Source organism: Pan paniscus, chromosome 3 (genome assembly GCF_029289425.2).
Source record: "Pan paniscus chromosome 3, NHGRI_mPanPan1-v2.0_pri, whole genome shotgun sequence".
NCBI lineage: Eukaryota > Metazoa > Chordata > Mammalia > Primates > Hominidae > Pan > Pan paniscus.
Genome location: NC_073252.2, coordinates 185,651,893 through 185,675,450, shown reverse-complemented (window position 1 = coordinate 185,675,450; position 23,558 = coordinate 185,651,893). Strand labels below are relative to the sequence as shown.

At 42.4% G+C, this 23,558-nt stretch overlaps 1 long non-coding RNA gene across 1 annotated transcript in view; it reads right to left on the bottom strand.

Moving 5' to 3' along the window:
- Positions 1-13,213: 13,213 nt before the first annotated feature.
- Positions 13,214-23,558, bottom strand: part of LOC117980138 (uncharacterized) — a 130,517-nt gene continuing 120,172 nt past the window's right edge. The window contains exons 5-6 of the long non-coding RNA XR_004671308.3: positions 20,262-20,358; positions 13,214-19,364 (exon numbers count right to left, since the gene is read on the bottom strand). This is a non-coding gene — a long non-coding RNA (uncharacterized LOC117980138). The remainder of the gene's footprint in view (positions 19,365-20,261; positions 20,359-23,558) is intronic.

Sequence of the window (23,558 nt, the reverse complement as noted above, 5' to 3'; positions counted from 1 at the left end):
TTTTGGAGCTCTAAGAGTTAATGACTGTTGGGTTTCAGACTTGCATGGGGCCTTTGGCTTCTTTCTTCTGGCCAATTTCTTCCTACTGGAATGGGAGTATTTACCCAATGCCTGTACCTCCATTGTATCTTGGAAGTAACTAACTTGTTTTTGATTTTACAGACTCATACATGGGAGGGACTAGTCTTGTCTCAGAGGAGACTTTGGACTTTTGAGTTAATGCTAGAATGAGTTAAGACTCTGGGGATTATCACAAAGGCATGATTGTGTTTTGAAATGTGAAAAGGACACGAGATTTGGGAGGGCCAGGGGCAGAATGATATGCTTTGGATCTGTGTCCCCACCCAAATCTCATGCTGACTTGTAATCCCCAATGTTGGAGGTGGAGCCAGGTGAGAGGAGACTGGATCATGGGGGCGGATTCTTCACGAATGGTTTAGCACCATCCTCTTCATACTGTCTTCATGGTAGTGAGTGAATTCGCCAGAGATCTGGTTGTTTAAACGTGTGTAGCACCTCCCTCTCCCACCTCTCTCTTGCTTCTGCTCCCACCATGTGAGATTTCTTGCTCCCCCTTTGCCTTCCACCATGATTGGAAGGTTCCTGAGGCCTCCCCAGAAACAGAAGCTGTCATGCTTCCTGCACAGCCTGCAGAACTGTGAAAGTACTTTGCTTGAAAATATTTTAATTACTTACACAGAGAAGATGCTTCCAAAGAGACAAATGGAGCCATGATTATATAATAACTTTAAAATGAAAGAACGTCAAACATCCCTGTCTGACAGCTTTGAAAAGAGTGGTGGTTCTCCCAGCACAGAGTTTGAGATCTGAGAACGGACAGACTGCCCCCAAAGACAAAAACCACATGATTATCTCAATAGATGCAGAAAAGGCCTTTGACAAAATTCAACAGCCCTTCATGCTAAAAACTTTCAATAAACTAGGTATTGATGGGATGTATCTCAAAATAATAAGAACTATTTATGACAAACCCACAGCCAATATCATACTGAATGGGCAAAAACTGGAAGCATTCCCTTTGAAAACTGGCACAACACAGGGATGCCCTCTCTCACCACTCCTAGTCAACATAGTGTTGGAAGTTCTGGCCAGGGCAATCAGGCAGGAGAAAGAAATAAAGGGTATTCAATTAGAAAAAGAGGAAGTCAAATTGTCCCTGTTTGCAGCTGACATGATGGTATATTTAGAAAACCCCATCGTCTCAGCCCAAAATCTCCTTAAGCTGATAAGCAACTTCAGCAAAGTCTCAGGGTACAAAATCAGTGTGCAAAAATCACAAGCATTCCCATATACCAATAACAGACAAACAGAGAGCCAAATCATGAGGAAACTCCCATTCACAATTGCTTCAAAGAGAGTAAAATACCTAGGAATCCAACTTACAAGGGATGTGAAGGACCTCTTCAAGGAGAACTACAAACCACTGCTCAACAAAATAAAAGAGGACACAAACAAGTGGAAGAACATTCCATGCTCATGGATAGGAAGAATCAATATCGTGAAAATGGCCATAGTGCCCAAGGTAATTTATAGATTCAATGCCATCCCCATCAAGCTACCAGTGACTTTCTTCACAGAATTGGAAAAAACTACTTTAAAGTTCATACAGAACCAAAAAAGAGCCCACATGGCCAAGACAATCCTAAGCCAAAAGAACAAAGCTGGAGGCATCACGCTACCTGACTTCAAACTATACTACAAGGCTACAGTAACCAAAACAGCCTGGTACTGGTACCAAAACAGAGAGATAGACCAATGGAACAGAACAGAGGCCTCAGAAATAACACCACACATCTACAACCATCTGATCTTTGACAAACCTGACAAAAACAAGAAATGGGGAAAGGATTCCTTATTTAATAAATGGTGCTGGGAAAACTGGCTAGCCATATGTAGAAAGCTGAAACTGGATCCCTTCCTTACAGCTTATACAAAAATTATTTCAAGATGGAGTAAAGACTTAAATGTTAGACCTAAAACCATAAAAACCCTAGAAGAAAACCTAGGCAATACCATTCAGGACATAGGCATGGCAAGGACTTCATGTCTAAAACACCAAAAGCCAAAATCGACAAATGGGATCTAATTAAACTAAAGAGCTTCTGCACAGCAAAAGAAACTACCATCAGAGTGAGCAGGCAGCCTACAGAATGGGAGAAAATTTTTACAATCTACCCATCAGGCAAAGGACTAATATCCAGAATCTAAAAAGAACTTAAACAAATTTACAAGAAAAAATCAACCCCATCAACAAGTAGGCAAAGGATATGAACAGACACTTCGCAAAAGAAGACATTTATGCAGCCAACAGACACATGAAAAAATGCTCATCATCACTGGCCATCAGAGAAATGCACATCAAAACCACAATGAGATACCATCTCACACCAGTTAGAATGGTGATCATTAAAAAGTCAAGAAACAACAGGTGCTGGAGAGGATGTGGAGAAATAGGAACACTTTTACACTGTTGGTGGGACTGTAAACTAGTACAACCATTGTGGAAGACAGTGTGGCGATTCCTCAAGGATCTAGAACTAGAAATAGCATTTGACCCAGCCATCCCATTACTGGGTATATACCCAAAGGATTATAAATCATGCTGCTATAAAAACACATGCACACTTATGTTTATTGCGGCACTATTCACAATAGCAAAGACTTGGAACCAACCCAAATGTCCTTCAATGATAGACTGGATTAAGAAAATGTGGCACATATACACCATGGAATACTATGCAGCCATAAAAAAGGATGAGTTCATGTCCTTTGTAGGGACATAGATGAAACTGGAAACCATCATTTTGTGCAAACTATTGCAAGGACAGAAAACCAAACCCCGCATGTTCTCACTCATAGGTGGGAATTGAACAATGAGAACACTTGGACACAGGGTGGGGAATATCACACACCGGGGCCTGTTATGGGGAGAGGGGAGAGGAGAGGGAGAGCATTAGGAGATATACCTAATGTAAATGACGAGTTAATGGGTGCAGCACACCAACATGGCACATGTATACATATGTAACAAAGCTGCACGTTGTGCACATGTACCCTAGAACTTAAAGTATAATAATAAAAAAAAAGAAAGAATATAGCTTTGGATCTCAGTGTGGCTACCTCATGATGTCAGGGTGCCTTAAGCTGATCTTGCTTTCCCATTTGCTATTGCAGTAGCTGCTTAGCAGATATCCTTGCTTCCTTCACTGTCACGTTCCCCGTATCCATATGCTTTCTAGAGCACAAAAGCCAGAGTCACTTTTCAAGACTTAAATATGCAATTTTACGACACCTCTGCTTAAAATCCTTCAGTGGTATCCCACTGTTCTTAGATTGTGATCTGGAAGCTTTCGTCCTGGCTAGGAAGACCTCGAGGGAATCTCATTTCTGCCTACCTCTTTACCCGTGGGCTGAAGCTTTCCCCTGGGGTCTGAGACTCAGTGTGTGCGCATGTGTGTATACGTGTGTATATAATGAAGTCACAGATGAGGCTTTCTAGACCTTTTCTTTACTAGTCACGTGGGTTGTATTTCGCCATTAAAAAGTAACTTAACAAAAATTATTTCAGCATCTTAACAATCTTGTGAGGTAAACAGTATTTTCGATTTTTCCTCTTTCATAATTAGAAAAACGAGGCTTGGAGATTCAGTTGCTTAAGGTCTCCAGTTGGTGCATAATGAACTTGGAATTCAAACCAAGTATTATTAGCTCTGTATTCTTAGCAGCAAGCAATGATAAACACTTATTAACCAATTTCTATTTATTTTTTATGGATTTTAGCAAAATTCATAAGATATATGTTCATTATCTTCCAAGATACTTAGAATTGGAAAGAGGAGATACAGCTAACTATGATGCAAAGTAGAATAACATTAGGGTTGCGATCTGGGAAGAAAGAAAAGACTATAGAAGCACAGATTAGTGGATAATTTTGATACAAATATTGGAAACAACTCAAGAGAAATTTGCTTTTAATTTAACTTTTGCACCATATTGTTCAATAAACAATGTAAGGTAAAATAAATTAGTAGGGGAAGCACAACAAGATAGCACAAATTAAACTTGCCATCAGCAAATAATGAAAAATGTGGGTTGGAAATAGAAAAGAAAGCCAGAAGTCATTTGAAATCATGCACATAATGACCACATCTTCCACCAGTGGGTCACAGATTGGCTTTAAACTTTGTAGCAGCAAACTCATAAAGAGAAAACGGATTAGTTACATGCTTCCGAATGTCCACAAGATAACAAAAAGTCCTTATTGCTCGAGAGAAATGTCACTCCTTTAAGAATCGGAAGAAATTACTCCTGGAAATTTGCCATGAAGAGAAAATTGTAACGTACTCCACATGCTTGAAAATACCTTCTGAGTTAGTGAGAGTCCTCAAAAGGACGAATGTGACTGGGTCATGTATTGTAAGAACAAATAGGCTGGTGGTGGCATGTGGAAGCCTGGATTGGGAGAGGTCAAGAAGCTTCTGTAGGATACTAGTACAGTTCAGTGCGGGTTTCCGATTCTCAGCTGATCTAGCTGATCCAAGAGTGGATTTTAGGAAAAGCTGGAAGAATATGGAGATTGCTTTAGGAAAGTAGCATTTAAGTGAAGCCTGGAGAGACAAAGCCAAAACTGTATAAAAGCAGATTGAGGGAGTGACATGAGCAAAAGGGGGGAAAAGATTATTTGACTGGAGAAAGGTCAGTCGCTCGATGTGGTAAAAGCCGTGGTTCTCAGCACAGCCCACACCTTAGAATCACCCGGAATGCTCCCCGCAGAGCCCACACCTTAGAATCACCCGGAATGCTCCCCGCAGAGCCCACACCTTAGAATCACCCGGAATGCTCCCCGCAGAGCCCACACCTTAGAATCACCCGGAATGCTCCCCGCCGAGAGATTCTGACTCAGTCGGTCTGGGCTGGGTCCTAGGCATAATTATTTTATTTTTATTTTTTATTTTTTTGAGATGGAGTCTTGTTCTATCACCCAGGCTGGAGTGCAGTGGCATGATCTTGGCTCACTGCAACCTCTGCCTCCTGGGTTCAAGAGATTCTCCTGCCTCAGCCTCCTGAGTAGCTGGGATTACAGGCATGCACCACCGTGCCCGGCTAATTTTTGTATTATTAGTAGAGATGAGGTTTCACCATGTTGGCCAGGCTGGTCTTCAACTCCTGACCTCAGGTGATCCTCCTGCCTCGGCCTCCCGAAGTGCTGGGATTACAGGTGTGAGCCACTGCACCCAGCCATAATTTTTACCAGCTCCCCAAGGTGGTCCTAAAGTGCACCCGGGAATGGGGATGCTGGGCCAGCACTGTGTTCCCTAAGTGTGGACAGTGGGATGGCATTCGGGTTATGAGCCGTGACAAGTAAGCTGGGCTAGGTGTGCAAGGTCTTGCATATTGTTCTTAGGAAAATAACTCTTAAAAGCTCCTCAGTGACAGCAAGGGGTCATTTCATCTGTCACCACAGCCTAACAATTTTCTTAATTGCTTTTACAAGTGATAACATTTGCCGTTTAGCGCTGGGACATTGCCTCAAAATGTCATGACTTGGTTTTTAAATAACAATTGTTTTCTATTTTTCTAGGTGTAGCAAGTTGCCTTTTTAAAATGTGCACTTTGGCCAGGTGTGGTGGCTCACTCTTGTAATCCTAGCACTTTGGGAGGCCGAAGTGGGAGAACTGCTTGAGGCCAGGAGTTCGAGACCAGCCTGGGCAACATTGTGAGACCACATCTGAACAACAAATAAAATTTTAAAAAATATTAGCCAGGCATGGTGGTGCATGCCTATAGTCCCAGCTACTTGGGAGGCTGAGGCGGGAGGATCACTTGAGTTCAGGAGGTTGAAGCTTCAGTGAGCTGTGATCATGCCAATGCATTCCAGCCTGGGCAACATACAAGATCCTGTCTCAAAAAAACAAATACAACATACACCTTCTCCTCTGTTGTCTCTGTCATAGGAACTAACCGTGCTGTACTCTGTGCTGGTTATGGGTCTCACTCTTTATTTCCTTTCCCTCCAGCCATGCAAAGCCTTTTGTGCTATTCTGTCCAAGTTGCAGTCAGCAACTTTAGTGCACAGGTGATAAAATTACATCATATTTCAGGTAAAACAATCGCATGATTTTCTTGAGTTCCTTAAACCATATTTTGGAAGAAATATGAAGTCTAATAATAAATCATCCAGACACAGCAGGAACAGTGTCAGCAATTTTAGTGAAATTTGTGTCTCCTGAGTTTACTAATGAAAATGAATGGGGCAACTTCCACATTCCCACAAACTCTTCAAAACCTTTGCTACTTCTCAATAGACAGCAGTTGTAATTGAATAGAACACTGAGATTGATGTTAGGATTAAAGGTTATGAGCTACGAAGACAGCTGAATACTTAGTTCCATAAAGTCTATGAAAGGCAGGGTATTGAAATGGAATTTTATGGGCTTTTTTATTTGTTGCTTTGTTTCTTATGTGTCCAAGGCTAATTATACTAATTAGATCAGAAGGCATGAATGGATACTACAGAAAAAGCCATTCAGGAAAAAAATAATAAAGCATCAGAAATTGCTGTGTTAGTTGATAACTAGAGGGAGGTTGAAGAGCAGCTTCATCCTTCACCAAGCCCCGTACATATATTACATGGAAATGGAATTCTTCTGAGCAGAGGTCATATTCTGTGCTCATGCTGTTACATTATCTCGGTCATTGAATTTGAGGGCTAAAAATGAAGCAGAGTAAGCTCATAAAGAAATAAAATGTAGTATATAAAGGATCAGGAAATCCATAAAGTAGAACCAAAATCATATCTGAGTTGAATATTTGTCAAAAATTTCTGTGAGATGTCAGCAGTCCTATAAAAGTAAAAAATTTATTTGCCACATCACCTCCAAAAGCAATCATAAAAGCATCTAGCTGCACAGCAAGTGCATATGTTATGGGGAGAATTATTCTGTTATGGCCCAAGCAGTGTCATCATACCATTGTCACACAATGGCATTGTGGCCTCGTTGAATGGCACAGCAGAGAGCATTGTTGAGAGAGAAATTGCCGGCTCTGATTCACTGGCTGCTTCTTCAGAAAATTCACTCGTTCATTCGGCAAGTGTCTCTTTAGCGCCTCCCTCATCCCAACACTGTGTTAGCTCACTGGAGGGAACAGTGCAAAGATGCGGGTCATTACGAGAAGTTATGAGAACTCAGGGAACCCTTTATCCAGTTCTTGAAGGATTAAGGAAGTCTTTGGGAAGGAAGGAAACTAAAAGCTTGGAATGTGATCAAGTGGTTGAGTAGGCATTAGCGAATGAGGTGATGTAGGCAAAGAGAGTAGCATATTTAAAACCTAAAGGCAGAAAATGGTAGATTCAGGTAGAGTTTATGTTTCTGCTGAGAGGGAATTGTGTCAAAAGAGGATTCTAAAGGAATGGCAGAAACGTGCTTATGAAGGACTTTCTTAGCCACCTTCAGGAGTATTGGCTGCATCCTGAGGCAGAGAGAAGCCAAGATTGGTATTAAACTGGCAGAAATGTGTGACTTATTCAAGGAGTTACTCTTGAGAAGCCACTGATCATAGTGGAGAAAGTACATTGGAGACATAAAGAATTTGCTTTTTATCCCCAACAGGACTTCTCAAGTTACTATAGAATATACTGTTATACTTAAATGCATGTGTCAAAGTGCAATCTTCAACCAAAATAGGAATTTGTTTCTTGAATATGTTTTGAAGAAGCTGGTAGGTGAGTGAGATGGACCGTAATGCACTACCTTAAAAATCCCAAGGACGGCCGGGCGTGGTGGCTCATGCCTGGAATCCCAGCACTCCGGGAGGCCAAGGCGGGTGGATTACTGAGGTCAGGAGTTGGAGACCAGCCTGGCCAACACGGTGAAACCGCGTCTCTACTAAAAATACAAAAAACTAACTGGGTGTGGTGGTGTGCGCTTGTAATCCCAGCTACTCGGGAGGCTGAGGCAGGAGAATTGCTTGAACCCAGGAGGCAGAGATTACAGTGAGCCAAGACCATGCCATTGCACTCCAGCCTGGGCAACAAGGGCGAAACTCCATCTCAAACAAACAAAAAACACAAAACAAACAAAAAAAACACCAAGTAAGCAGCAATCTGGTCTGAGAGGCAGAAAATCTGTATTTTTTGGAATATTCCTCATGTGTTAATATATGATATTGTTGTTAACTTAGTGTGATGTTTACTGAAAGTCACAAGTCAGCAATAATAGATTTGTATTGAGTGGCCACTATGTGTCAGGCACTGATCTAAGCTTGGGAAGCATCCACAAATACCCCTTTCCTCCTGGAACTTATTAATACAGTCAAATAGAAAGCATTTGTTTCCAATAAATAAAAATGATAAGTGTAACAAATCAGTAAATGATGTGATAATTAGGTGATACGCACATACCTGCTATGGAAGAAGGAAAACAATAGAACATGATCAGAGCAATTGGGAATTTAAAATGAGCTGTAATTTAAAACAGGATGGACAGGTTGAGTCTTATTGGGACGGTGCATTTAAGTGACAATGTGAAGCAGGTGAAGGAATTTGCCAAGTGGATCTGGGGAAAGGAAGTCCTGGACAGTGGGAAGAGCCAGTGCAAAGCCAGTGCGGAGAGCGTGCCAACTTTGTCCGAGGAGATTGAGGGGCAGGGCAGCGGCAGATTAAGTTAAACTGGTAATGGGGAGGGAAAGCTCCTCAGGCCTTGTGTGGACTTTGTCTTTTATTCTGAGTGATGCTGAGAGACGGCATCTGATTTAGGTCTTACCTGGATCACTCTGACTGCTATGTTTAGAACAGTCTTTAGGGCAAAAAGAGGCAGAAGTCACATTGGTGGAAGTGAATGAGGTCAGATGTGGGATACGTGCAAACTTCAGGTCACTAGGATTCCATAATGGATCGGACGTGGGGAGTGAGAAAAGCAGAGTCTAATATGACTTCCAGGGAGTTTGGTCTCAGGAATAGAGAAGAATGAACTTGTCATCAACTGAAATGGGGAAGGCTGCAGGTTTAGGGGGAAAGTCAGGAACTGGGTTTTGGACACCTAACACATAAGGTTTCTGTTTAGACATTCTAGTGGAGATGTCAAATAGGCAGTTGATTGTATAAAACTTTGAGAAAAAATTGTATGTGGAGATGTGCATTTGTGTTACTGTGATACAGATAATAACAGAAGCCATTAATCTAAATAGATTATTAATTTGTACATAAAGTTAAAAGGCTGTCATTGTAATTGTTCAAATGATCTTAAACATTATAACATAAAGTACCAAGTAGAGAGGGATTCTTTTTAATACAAAATATTATATCTTGGCTTTGATTCTCTTAAATATTTTCATGTAGTTCTTAATCTTCCTCATGTGGAAAGATAGCCTACTGAAAAAGATTTACCATCTCAGTGAAAAGAGGTTATCCAGAATACAGGTTATAAAACTCAAGCCTTGATGGGATCCTAAGACATGTCAATATCTTTTCCATTTAATTTTAAAGATTTTTGAACTTGATGTATTTCTTTATATAGGGGACCTAATTTTTTATGGCTACTTAAAATGGCAGCAGACTGAATTTTAGTATTTCACTTGAATTCTCAACCCTTGAGGTTATTCAGCAAACACGTCTTTGACAATGGCATTTCCTGAAGTAGGAAATGCTGGAGAAAGTCAGGCAGTTCCTCCTGGTTGAGATTGATTCAAGGTTCCCATGAGATATTTCAAGAAAGCGTTTTGATTTCAAGAAGTCTGAATGTTTGAAGAGTGTTTCAGGGCTAGATTAAAAATTTGTTCATCATCAGCCACAGAGAGAAGGTATTTAAAACCATGAGATTGAATGTTTTAGGGCTAGATTAAAAATGTGTTCATAAGCAGCCACAGAGAAAGGTATTTAAAACCATGAGATTGAATGAGTTTATCTGAGGAGAAACTAGGGGAAAAGGAGGGCACATATTTCACAATCTCTACAAAGGAAGGATGTTTTAAAATTCATGAAAAGAAGCCTTGTCTATGTTTCCATAAACTACCTTAGAAGAATTGTTTAGCTTGGTTGTCATGACTATTTACCTTTTCAATTGAGTTGCAACTGAATTAGTTATGTAGTAATTTATATTGAATGACCTGATTCCACTATGACCCAGTTGTGCTTTTTAGTTCATCATGAAATTAGGATGGATTAAAACTTACACATTTGGTCTGAAAAGTCATTTTGATTTGCTTAGATTTTAAAAAAGAACCTGAGATGCTAATATAGACTAAAACAAAATCAGCTGCTATTTAAAACACAACCCCCAAAGTCACACATATCTAAATATGCATCTATTTTTTACAATAAAAATTATAACTTAGAGGCCGGGCACGGTGGCTCACGCCTGGAATCCCAGCACTTTGGGAGGCCGAGGCGGGCGGATCATGAGGTCAGGAGATCGAGACTGTCCTGGCTAACATGGTGAAAGCCCGTCTCTACTAAAAATACAAAAAATTAGCTGGGAGTGGTGGCGGGTGCCTGTAGTCCCAGCTACTTGGGAGGCTGAGGCAGGAGAATGGCGTGAACCCGGGAGGCGGAGCTTGCAGTGAGCCGAGATCGCGCCCCTGCACTCCAGCCTGGGCGACAGAGTGAGACTCCGTCTCAAAAATATATATATATAACTTAGAGGTGAAAGAAACCTCAGAAAATCATTGTCTACGCTTTGCCTTTTGGTGGTTTGGTGGTGGTAGTACTTCCTTTGTGGCTGTGAATTAGGAGAGGGTAAGAAGGGAATAAATGAGAAGCTTGAATTTTTTTCATTGTTGTTGCACAGCTTCATCATTAGTACTGGCTATAAGAAAGTCTTTCATCATAGAAATAAATGCAGAAAAACGCTTTTTAGGAATCTTACCCTTCACCTATGACCGCTTGTATTAGTCACTTTGTGCTGTAACCGAAACCCTCTGTTGATTTCTTCTTCACACTGCATGGGGCTGCTAGGCAGCTGAATCTCTGCTGGGCTCTGCATGTTTTCTCATGTCAGGGTTCACACTGAAGAAGAAACCTCTGTTGTGACTGAGGCGGAGAGACACACTTACACACACACACACACATACACACACACATACATACCCACACATACACACACACACACACACACACAGAGGGGAAGCAGTAAGCATGTAATCACATTTAACCCAGATAGAAACAATTATCCATTTACAACACTATTATTAACTGTTTGGTATATAGTCCCTCAGACATTTTCTAAAGCATGTCAAATATTTAATATGTCTTCAAAAAATAGAATCACACTTTATGTGTTGCTGTATGCTTTTGCTATCTAATAGTATATCTTGGAAATTTTTACAAACGAAAGCATTCATCCTATTTGCTTTTCTGTGTTTCCTGAAAAATTCACATCTTGCTTCTAAAATATATTGATTTTATTCCAGTTTTACATGAATCTTGATACATTTACCATTCCCCATTGTTTGAGTTCTGAGTGAAGGGTGAACAGATCCTGCATCAGATGACCTAAACTGTTGCTTATCTCTCCATCTCTCTCTCCCTCTCTCTTTTTTTTTTTTCTTGAGACAGAGTCTCACTCTGTCACCCAGGCTGGAGTTGAGCGGTGCGATCTCAGCTCGTGACAACCTCTGCCTCCCAGGCTCAAGCGATTCTCCTGCCTCAGCCTCCTGAGTAGCTGGGATTACAGGCACGTGCCATCATGCTCAGCTAATTTTTTGTATTTTTAGTTGAGACGGGGTTTCACCATGTTGGCCAGGCTGGTCTCAAACTCCTGACCTCAAACGATCCACCCGCCTCGGCCTCCCAATCTCCCTCTCCCTGTTATGCATATGCACACACACGTTGACTATCACATTCCTAGAGTATAGCTCAGATTTTCTAAACCTTTGTATAACCCCTTTCCTTCTCAAGTGTCTTTTCTTGATAGCACATTTAGTGACTTATCGTGGAGGCAAGTTTCATGCTTAAGTTTTTTTGACTCTGACGATAGCTCTCAAAAATCATTCCAGATAGAGTGACCGTAATTTATGAAACTAGGACATTTCTAAGAGTAAAAGGAGATTGACATTAATTATTAATGCTTACACTGGGCCATCCTGAGCAAATCAAGTTATTCATTCAGTCTACTTCTGGAGGATATTTGCAGATGGCGGTCTATTTTTTCACCCCAAATTTCCTTGCTACTTCCCCCATAGTATTTTGTTTCCTATAGGAAATAATTTAAAAAGAAGAATTTTCTCTATTTTGTTAAAAGGCCCTCAAAGTACATGTCGGATTGGAATCATGAATATCTATCAATCAACTCTTTCATAGTCCATTTCTGCAGAATGGATCTTCTCTGACCTATTCCATGCTATATCTTTTGGTTCAATTTAGTATCTATACTTCATTACACACTTGAATAGCTATTTAATCTTGCACAAACACCCATATGGTGAGGTTTGAAACCTGGCACAAGAGATAAAGGCAAGTAATTACTATCCTCACTTAACATTTTATCTTCTTGCCATTTAAAAGCTTTTTATAGAAGTGCTGATAATCTGGATGATTAAATGGCTTAGGTTCTCCATCCTTCTGATAGATTTTTATGGCCTGGACTCAACAAAAACTTAGGTTTTAAAAGTTCAGTTGCAATTTTATCTGAAACCTGAAGATAGTTTCTTATACCTGCAAAAAATGAACTCATATGAAATGAAAAATATGAAGCGATGTTGTAGACTGAGCACGTTATTACAGACTCTGCTCACACAATGGAAGTGCTAAGAGGAAACATGAACTATTTTTTAAAAAATGGCTGAGAATGCCACAATCATGCCTCCTTATTTGCTTCCTGTAATACAATTATTTTACTGACATATGTTCAAAATGTCCTCTTTAACAATCATTTTGGAATACTGTTTAAAGCATATCAGAAGTAGAGTGGAAAGTGTATTAAACATGGAGGAAGGGATCTGTGTCACAATCCAGATTCCGATATTGATTAGCTCTGTGATCTTGAAAATAAAAATCACCTTGCTGAAGTCTGCATGCCTCTTTGTGTATGCGAGTAATCCTCAAAACAGGCAAGCTGCAGTGGCTCATGCCTGGAACCCCAGCACCTTGAAAGGCTGAGATGGGAGGATCGCTTAAGGCCAGGAGTTTGGACCACACAGCCTGGGCAGCATAGTGACACCGTCCCTACAAAACATAAAATAAAATCTTGGCCAGGCGTGGTGGTGCCTGCCTGTAGTCCTAGCTAGTGGGGAGGCGGAGGCAAGAGGATCGCTTGAGCCCAGAAGTTCAAGGCTACAGTGAGCTGCGATGACACCACTGCACTGCAGTGTGGACGACAGAGCGAGACTCCGTCTCTGAAAGCAAAAGGAAACAAGTCATATGAGGTAAGAATTAGTCCTAATGCAGGGGGTTTGGTGACTGACAAGCTGGCCCACTCACGGCGGCTTTCCCCTCCCTACCGCAGTCCTAGGGGCCTCCAGGACTGGAGGGAGATGAATGTGTGGGACTCAGAACAGCCACGGAAAACCCAGGGGCAGATGATGTTTCGGCTCTGGGTAAGCGGCAGCACTCTATGGAAGAGGGCGGCAGAGAGAGAAGAGAGCAGAGGACAGGTGCCAGGGCAGGAAGCAGCAGCAGGCGCATGGTGGCCGTGTGGCACGGATGCGTGTGGCACGTGGCGGCTGTGTGGCACGGATGCGTGTGGCACGTGGTGGCCGTGTGGCACGTGGTGGCCGTGTGGCGCGGGGATGTGTGGCGTGGGGGCGTGTGGTGCGGGGGAGTGTAGCGTGTGTTGGCCGTGTGGCACGGGGGTTGTGTGGCACAGGGGGGTGTGGCACGGGGGTGTGGCACGGGGGATGCGCTGAGAACGCTGGCATGGGCAAGTGGAGAGGCAGGGCTGAGGCTGCCACCTTAATGTTCTCTGCTTCCCGGCAGGGGCTCTGCCTCTGCCTGTCCCAGTCCTTCATCCTCAGAGGCCTTGGAGATGACAACTGCGAACTGTGGAGGACAGAGAACACTGAACTAAATCGCGCGCTTCTCATGTTGGGTTATGCACACGACTTTTGTTCCAGTGGTATAGGAAGTAGCCACTTCGCAGAAAGAATGGGGAGGGTATGAGTATGCTGGCAGCAAATTATTTTTCTTAGAAACAAGGTTGCATAAATGCACGTACATAAACGTCTAAGTGCACATTGAGTAGGTAAAAGCATAGAAAAAGGCTGGCAAGTATGTTCCAAACTGCTAACTTTTAATAACCTCGGGGGAGGGGATATGGCAGACTTGCCTGTTTTCCTTCAGAAATTTTTCTATTGGTCGCCTTTGTCAAGCTGAGCATGTGCTATTTCAGTTTTTTTTTTTTTTTTTTTTTTAAGCATAGGATTTAAAAATTCCATTTTAGGCCAGGCAAGGTGGCTAATGCCTGTAATCACACTTTGAGAGGCTGAGCGGGGAGGGAGGATCGCTTGGGGCCAGGAGTTCCAGGCAGCAGTGTCATGATCGCCACTGCACTCCAATCTGGGTGACAGATTGGAGACCCTGTCTCTAAAAACAAAATTTTAAAAATATAAATTTCTTTTTTTGCAACAACTTTATTGAAATAGAATTCACACATCATACAATTTACCCATATAAAGTGTACAATTCAATGATTTTTAGTCTATTCAGAGCTGTGCAATCACCACCACATTCAATTTTAGAGCATTTTCATCACCCCAAAAAGAAACCTATTCTCTTTGTTCATCACCTCTGTATTTCCCTGTTCTTTCTGGCTCTAGGCAACCACTAATCTACTATCTGTCTATAGATTTACCTATTCCGGACATTTCACGTGAATGGAATCATAAAATATACAGTCTTTTGTGACTGACTTCTTTCACTTATCATTTCCAAGGTTCATCCAGGTTGAAGCATTTGTTTTCATAGCCAAATCATATTCCATCGTGTGAATACATCACATTTTGTTTATCCATTAGTCAGTTGATAGATATTTGGGTTGTTTCCGCTTTTGGCTATTATAATAATGTTGCTATGAGCATTTGTATACAAGTTTTTGTGTGGACATGGGTTTTCATTTTTCTTGGGTAGATACCTAGGAGTGGAATTTCTGGGTCATATGGTAAGTCTATATTTCACCATTTGGGGAATTGCTAGACTGTTTTCCAAAGCAGCTGCAGAATTTTACATTCCCACCTGCAATGTACGAGAAGAGTCCAACCTCCCCACATCCTTGCCAACACTTGTTATTATCTGTCTTTTTTATTATAGCTATACTAGTGGTTATAAAGTGGTATCTTATTATGGTTTTTATTTTTATTTTCCTGATAACTAACGATTCCATTTTAACTGAACTAGGATATGATATGCAGTAGAATGAACAATTTACATGAATTTTTGAGATTAAATGTGAAACATTCACTCAGCATGGTGGCTCACACTTGTAATCCCAGCACTTTGGGAGACTGAGGTGGAAGGATCACTTGAGGCCAGGAGTTCAAGACCAGCCTGAGCAACATAGCAAGACCCCCATCTCTACTAAAAAATGAAAAAATTAGCCAGACATGGTGGTGCACGCCTGTAGTCCTAGCTACTTGAGAGACTGAGGCAGGAGGCTTGCTTGAATCCAGGAATTTGAGGTGCAGTGAGCTATGATAACACCACTGTACTCCAGCCTGGGGTACTGCGTCTCAAAAACAACAACAACAAAAGAGACGGCAAAAACATGTTTTGTTTGAGACAGGATGCTTGGGCCGTCACCCCACATTGACTAGGGGTATACATTTGCTTTTCTTCACCACTGGGGTTATTACAGCTAAACAGTATGAGACCTACTAAGTACATGAACACCAATGTCAATATCCTACATAACCCAAAGTATTTATTTTTCTGTTTGTGCTAAGGAAATACTTTGTTCAGCCTCTTCCCTCAGATGCCGGCAGACCAGATGTCCTTGAAGCAGGCAGCAAGGCTTCATGCAATGCTGACGGCCTCTCAGCTTGTCCCTGGACACTCTTCTCAGAACTCTAGTTACAGTTTACCTCTGCTTCTCTAATGACACTTAATCACTTTTTATCTTGAATTACGGTGTGGTTTTGTTTCCATTTTGTGTTTCTGATCATGCTTAATGGCTCATTAGAGAGTCTGGCTCTTGGAGCTTGAAGGCAGGCGGGCCCCATATTTGTGTGTGTGTGTTTTCATGTTTGTTTCCTCACAGCACCTGGCTGTGCATGCTCAGTGAACAAATGACTGCAATGTGCAGTGATCTATTTACGGTTGTCTGATAAATGTCATTTATGGCGGTGGATAATCCTAAAATATATATTAAAATATATGGTGCTGTGATCAAATTTTCCTCCTAAAATAACCTGTGCAAGGTGTTCATACTTTTATACCAACACTGACATTTTCATTCTTTAGAACCTTAACATTTTATGTCTGTGACTTTAATAAACATGAACATGAAAACGTGGAAGAGGCTGTTTCTATCTCCTGCTAGCAAGAAGCAGAAAGAACATATTTATGTGCTATATTCAGGATATCCTTGCCAGTTGTGTTATTACTGCAGGGAAAAGGCCCTGGCGTCATCTAATGTTGCTTTTTCTTTTTCCTGGTTGGATGGCAACCAGGTTTCATCCATCACGCTAGAAGCTTCTGTGCACATTCAATGCACAGTCTCCTAGACCTGAAGAAGGCAGCTTGATGTTTCTTTTTTTTTTTATAAATGCATTTGGTTTTCTTGTGTTTTCAGCTTCTCCTTTTGCTCTTCTTTTGGTGTTTCCTGAGGCAACTCCCTGTCTCCGGTGGCGTAGTCTGAGACATGTTCAGTATTAGCAGAAAGATCACTGACCTTCACACTCTCCTCACGCTTAGAGTGCACGGTGGTCAAATGGATCCCTCGTGAGAGCTCCAGTCTTAAACACGTCACATAATCAGAAGGTATTTTTGACAGTCACACTCCTCTAGGATGCTTTAAGCGTTGCAGGGTATCTCCTTTCCTTGATTTAAAGGATTTATTCACCAGCTTCAGTTTTGTAGGTTCTTACTAGAAAATGCACAGCAGGCCTCTTGTTTTAGGAAAATTACTGTGTCTTTGCCATTGAAATGGGAGCTACTGAGTTTTAAACAAACTTTCTCCAGCCTAAGTAAATTCCCTTGGATTTATTCCCACAATGATGTAGGAGTGTTCCTTATCATTTTTGTTTGGGATAATCCTAACCCAAATTTGAACTCAACCTTGACAATTGAATTCTGGATGCTGAACCCTGCAATTTGGGAAAGTAATTCTATCTCTTGCGTCAAAATCCTGTTTAGGCCTTTTCAGCATCATTATCAAACTTACCTGCTTCCGTCTTTCCTGTTTTTGGCCCCTTTCCTACTTCAGAACGTCATTTTCCTTGTGTCACTCTTTTTGGGGGTAGTTTGCATTTTCTATTCATTATCCTCAAGCTAGTTCACCTGCAGCCTCTGGGCTTTGTGTCTGCCAGATCCATTTGTCTGAACACCCAGAAGTGCACGTTCTTTTGCGGGCTTCTTGAATTTATCTAACTTTGGGCCCTTCCATCATCCTCTCTATCACAAACATCAAATGAGAGTAGACATCTTCATCTGCTCTTATATTAATGCCAGGAAATTTTGCTGTAATTTGTTTAGCCCTCTTCAAATATTTATTTTTATTTTTACTTTTTTTGAGACAGAGTCTCGCTCTGTCGCCCAGGCTGGAGTGCGATGGCACGATCTCGGCTCACTGCAAGCTCCGCCTCCCGAGTTCAAGTGACTCTCATGCCTCAGCCTCTGGCATAGCTGGGATTACAGGCACGCGCCACCATGCCCAGATAATTTTTGTATTTTTAGTAGAGACAGGGTTTTGCCATGTTGGTCAGGCTGGTCTCAAACTCCTGACTCAGGTGATCTGCCTTACTCGGCCTCCCAAAGTGCTGGGATGACAGGCGTGAGCCACCACACTCAGCCTTCCCTACTCAGCCTCCCAAAGTGCTAGGATTACAGGCGTGAGCCACCACACTCAGCCTTCCCTACTCAGCCTCCCACAGTGCTACGATTACAGGCGTGAGCCACCGCATTCAGCCTTAAAATACATTTTCATTTCTGTGTTACACTTCAACATTTTCTTGAGCCTCTTCTAGTAGTAAACAGAAACTAAACATTATTTTTTATATCCCTCTTCCAGTGTCTTAGTTATAATCTCTGGTATTTTAAGGTAATATTTCTACTTGGTTAATAAACAATGTCACAAAGCACAAGTAATGGCAATAGGAGGATTTGTTTTTATTTTCTTATTTTCTTCCATTTCCAACAGGGCTTTACCCACTCATTTTACAACAGTCTTCTAGCAGTCACTCTTTTTGCTTCTCTGATTCTCTGAGGCACATCTTTTTCACCTTTTCCAAATGCATCTCACTGGGCCTGAGAGAGGATTTGCGTGGATTGCTTCCGTCTCTCTGGGCCAACTCCTGTTAAGTGTGGACCGCCAGGGAGAGTGCTCAGAAGTGAAGACATCGCCTGCCCTAGCATGTCCCAAGGGCATGTTTACCTCCTGCTGGTCGCCTTCCTAGGGTTGTCAGATTTAGCAAATAAAAACATAGGATGCCCAGTTATATTTGAATTTCAGATAGACAACACCTTTTTTTTTGTCTTGAGACAGAGACTCACTCTGTCACCCAGGCTGGAGTGCAGTGGTGCGATCTTGGCTCACTGCAACCTCTGCCTCCCGAGTTCAAGCGATTCCCTGCCTCAGCCTCCGGAGTAGCTGGGACTACAGGCACCTGTCACCACGCCCAGATAATTTTTGTATTTTTAGTAGAGATGGGGGTTTCATCATGTTGGCCAGGCTGGTCTCGAACTCCTGACCTTGAACAACACCTTTTTTTTTTTAAGTATGTTCCAGTATTATGTAATATGATTTCCTAAAATTGAACTGTAACTGGGCAGGCTGTGTTTAATTTTGTAAATTACCCCTGTATCTCTTGTCCCTGTGACTTGAGATCCAGCTTTGTGGGCATCACAGCAATGGCTCTGGGGTATGATTAAGATGGATCTGCGCAACTTCTGCCCAGATGAGCAAGTGTAGTTTAGCAGTCTCTGACGGTGGATTATTTTCCTAGGACCATTGTCACAAAGTATCACAAAGTAGGTGGCTTAGAGCAACAGCAATTTATTAGCTCACAGTTATGGAAGTGCCAGAAGTCCAAGATCAAGGAGTCAGCAGGGCCATGTTCCCTCTGAGGATCCTGGGGCAGGATCTCTTCCAAGCCTCTCTCCTGGCCTCTGGTAGTGGTTTGGCTGGAGGCAGCATAACTGCAGTCCTTGCAGGGAGTCTCTCTGTGTACGTGTCTGTCTCTTCACATGCCTTCTCTTTCTAAATAAGGATTCAAGTTACTATATTGGATTAAGGGCCCACCCCTACACACCAGTATGAGCTTGTCTTAACTAACTACATCTGTGATGACCCTATTTCCAAATAAGGTCACATTCTAAGGTACCAGGGGTTAGGACTTCAACATACCTTTTTTCAGGGACATAAATCAACCCACAACATATTAGGAGACACTTTAAAAGACTCCATTTCACTATTATTTACACTGAGATAAGACAGCAGCCCAGGGACCTAAGAAATCCCTGTAAGTTAAATATTTAAGCAAATAGGAACATTTTTATGTAGAATAAAAATTCATTCTTGAAACTTGGAAGAACTTCATTAGTCAACAGCAGGATATTGCAACTATACAAAAGTGTAGAACGCAAAAGTTTAGTGATATGAGAAATATTCATATTATAGTAAGTGAATAAAGCTTATATGATTATAGTAATTATTTAATGAAAGTATTTTCTGGCATCTCAGTTTTGTGCTGAGTGTTCAAGCACTCAATCTGCACACACGAGCTTACAGTCCATAAGAAAAGACAAAAATAGATAATTATTCCAATTATTAATTTGTTTATAACCGTAACTATAATTGATGTGGTAAAGAAACATAGGGTATTATAAAAACATAGGTACTTGGAAGGATTCGCAGTGAAAGAATCTCAGGTATTTTATAAGAAAATGAAAACCAGAGCTATTTGCATTTGGGAAAAATACATTAATAGGCGTGAATTAGGCCGGGTGCAGTGGCTCATACCTGTAATCCCAGCCCTTTGGGAAGCCAAGGCGGGTGGATCACCTGAGGTCAGAAGCTCGAGACCAGCCTGGCCAATGTGGTGAAACCCCGTCTCTACTGAAAGTACAAAAATTAGCCAGGCGTGGTGGTGCATACCTGTAATCCCAGCTACTGGAGAGGCTGAGACAGGAGAATCACTTGAACCTGGGAGGCGGAGGTTGCAGTGAGCTGAGATCGCACCATTGCACTCCAGCTGGGGAGACAAGAGTGAGACTCCATCTCAAAAAAAAAAAAAAAAAGGCATAAATTTATTTAAGTAAAAAGTGAATAGTGGATATAAGCTGTTTCACAAACTTTTTGCGGACAATATATTCACTTAAAAAATTCCCAATTACTTACACATCCCTGACTTTCAGTGACTCCCCATGGCCCTGAGCATCAACTCTAAACTCCAGGCTATGACTTGTGAGTTCTCCCTTTCTAGTTCTTGTCTCTCTTCAACCTCATCTCCTGTCACAGTCCTTCCACTCTGTCATAGCTTGCTATTCTCCAACTACCTCAGTCTTCTTGTGGTTCCTCAAATATGCCAAGCTCGTTCCAGCCTCAGGGCCTTGCACCCACTGTTTCCTTTCTGTAGAAAGTTGTATGCTCAGATCGTGGACAGGGCAACGCCTCTGCTCATCATCTGAGAGGGCATCTGTGACAACTAAGACAGCCCTTCATGCCAAACCCGCTCTCTTTCTATTGTATTTTTTATTGGTTTTATAGCAGTTGCAGTGTCAGAACTGATCACATTTTAAAAATCTGGTTTTTTGTTTGTTTGTTTTTGTTTTTTAAATTCTCTGTCTTTCCCCATTTTAATGGTGGCATTGTGACAGCTAGTGCTGGGAATGTAATTAGATGGGGGAACACATTTTCCAAAAGGCTCACCTACTCCACAAATGTACGGTATTTTGCTGACGTGATGTTTGTTTTAAGACTTTTTTGTTGTTGTTGTTGAGATGGAGTCTTACTCTGTCACCCAGGCTGGAGTGCAGTGGCGTGATCTCGGCTCACTGCAAGCTCCGCCTCCTGGGTTCAAGCGATTCTCCTGCCTCAGCCTCCCGAGTAGTTGTGACTACAGGCACGCGGCATGTTTTAAGACTTTGATGAAAGTGGGAGGATCTTGGCAGATGGGAGACAGGACTAGATTGCAGCTTCCACTCAGACAGAGCAGCATGTGGAGCCTTGCACTGTGAACACTTGCTCCAGAATGACTGCAGGAACAAATCAGGAAAGCCGAGAGAACCCACAGACCCTCTGAGGGAAGTGGATTGCTCCTGCAGGAGCCGGGAGATACCCCAAATACTGTGAGTGCCCAAACTGCGGAAGTGGGAAAGCAGGATTGTCTGCCCCCAATACACACCTTCACTGGGAAACCTGAAGGTCTAGATCACGGGAGAAGATTCTGACCTTACCTGGAGCTGAGTCAATTTAGAGAGCCAAGTGAAATACAGGGGTAGAGGAAGCAGCAGGAAGAGCCCTATGGGCTCGCTCGATGGGTCCCCTAGCAAGCCATTTCTGCCCTGCCTCACGGGGGCCTTGAGGAGGGCTGCCAGAGGCACTGGGAGAAGGCCACAGGGAGAAGGAAACCTCCAGCTGAACTTTGTAACAATTTGAGCTGATAGAGAAGTCTCCTGGCCAGAACCTGCGGGAGGGCGCAAGTCAGACTCCACAGTAGGGGAAGCATGAAAGCCCTACTTGCTTTCACAGCTGGGAGGTGGGGAGCCTGGGGCGAGTTCTCAGCCCTGTCACCCATTGCCTGGAAACAGATTTGGTGCTGTTGCGGGGGCATGGTGGGAGTGAGATTGGCCCTTTGGGTTGCATGGGAGCTGGATGAGGCCTGTGACTGTGGCTTTCCCCCACTCCTCTGATAAGCTGCATGACACAGCAGAGGCAGCCATAATCCTCCTAGTAACATAACTCCATTAACCTGGGAATCTCACCCCCATCCCCTACAGCAGCCACAGCAAGACCCACCCACAGAGAGTCTGAGCTCAGACATGCCTAGCCGTGTCCCCACCTAATGGCCCTCCCTACCCACCCGGGTAGCTGAAGACAAAGGGCATATCCTCTTGGGAGTTCTAGGGCCCTGACCACCACCTGTTCCTCCCTATACTACCACAGCTGATGTGCTCTTGAAAACGCCACCTCCTGGCAGGAGCCCAAACAGCACAAAAATCGTGCATTAAACAACCAAAGATAAGGACCCTCACAGAGTCCATTTCACCCTCCTGCCACCTCCACCAGAGCAGATGCTGGTATGCACGGCTGGGAGACTTACAGATGGTTCACATCACAGGACTCTGCAGACAACCCAGAGCCGGGTAGACTTGCTGGGTGGCTAGACCCAGAAGGGAGATAACAATCACTACAGCTTGGCTCCCAGAAAGCCACATCCCTAGGAAAAGGGGGAGAGTACTACATCAAGGGAACACCCCGTGGGACAAAAGACTCTGAACAACAGCCTTCAGCTCTAGACCTTCCCTCTGACAGAGCCTACCCAAATGAGAAGGAACCAGAAAACCAACCCTGGTAATATGACAAAACAAGGTTCTTTAACACCCCCCAAAATCACACTAGCTCACTTCGATTCAAACCAAGGAGAAATCCCTGATTTACCTGAAAAAGAATTCAGAAGATTAGTTATTAAGCTAATCAGGGAGGCACCAGAGAAAGGCAAGGCCCAATTTAAGGAAGTCAAAGAAATGACACAAGAAATGAGGGCAGAAATGTTCAAGGAAATAGATAGCATAAATAAAAAAGAATCGAAACTTCAGGAAACAATGGACACACTTATAGAAATGCAAAACGCTCTGGAAAATCTCAGCAATAGACTCGAACAAGCAGAAGAAAGAACTTCAGAGCTTGAAGACAAGGCTTTCAAATTAGCCCAATCCTGCAAAGGCAAAGAAAAAAGAAGAAGAAAATATGAACAAAGCCTCCAAGAAGTCTAGGATTATGTTAAATGACCAAACCTAAGAATAATTGGCCTTCCTGAGGAAGAAGAGAAATCTAAAAGTTTGGAAAACATATTTGGGGGAATAATCAAGGAAAACTTCCTCATCCTTGCTAGACACCTAGACATCCAAACACAAGAAGCACAAAGAACACCTGGGAAATTAAACACAAAAAGATCATCGCCTATGCACGTTGTCATCAGATTATCTAAATTAAGATGAAGGAAAGAATCTTAAGAGCTGTGAGACAGAAGCACCAGGTAACCTATAAAGGAAAACCTATTAGATTAACAGCAGATTTCTCAGCAGAAACCCTACAAGCTAGAAGGGATTGTGGCCCTATCTTCAGCCTCCTTAAGCAAAAACAATTATCAGCCAAGAATTTTGTATCCAGTGAAACTAAACTTCATAAATGAAGGAAAGATAAAGTCTTTTTCAGACAAACAAATGCTGA